We start from the raw sequence: 479 nt of genomic DNA on the forward strand, positions 1-479 counted from the left end.
GGAAGATAGTCGGAATGAAAGTCCCATTACATACAAGTGCACACTATGCACGAGGCCTGAACTGTGGCCTAATCCGGCTTTTCCCAACCTTTATATCCTAGAGGAACCCTTCAAATAATATTGAGGTCTCAGGGAACCCCTACTAATACTATATCTACAGCTCACCATACATTAGTATGTACAGTAGGTTGCCATAATGGGTATCTTACATGGTCATGGAGAGAGTGAGAGAAGAGCCCATTACACTGGTGGTCAAGGTGTAGAATGCTCCTTACATTGGTGGTCAGTGGGAAGAATGTTCCTTACATTAATGTTATGTGGAAATAATGTTTCTTACATTGGTGGTCTGTGGCAAGAGTTTTGCTTACATTGACCACCAATATAACAAGCATTCTCCCCACTGACCACCAATTTAAGAATACATTCTTCCCAGAGACCCCCCCATGTAAGGAGTATTCTTCCCCTTGACCACCAATGTA

This window comes from Nanorana parkeri, unplaced genomic scaffold (assembly GCF_000935625.1).
Source record: "Nanorana parkeri isolate BGI_ZX_2015 unplaced genomic scaffold, ASM93562v1 scaffold977, whole genome shotgun sequence".
NCBI classification, from domain to species: domain Eukaryota; kingdom Metazoa; phylum Chordata; class Amphibia; order Anura; family Dicroglossidae; genus Nanorana; species Nanorana parkeri.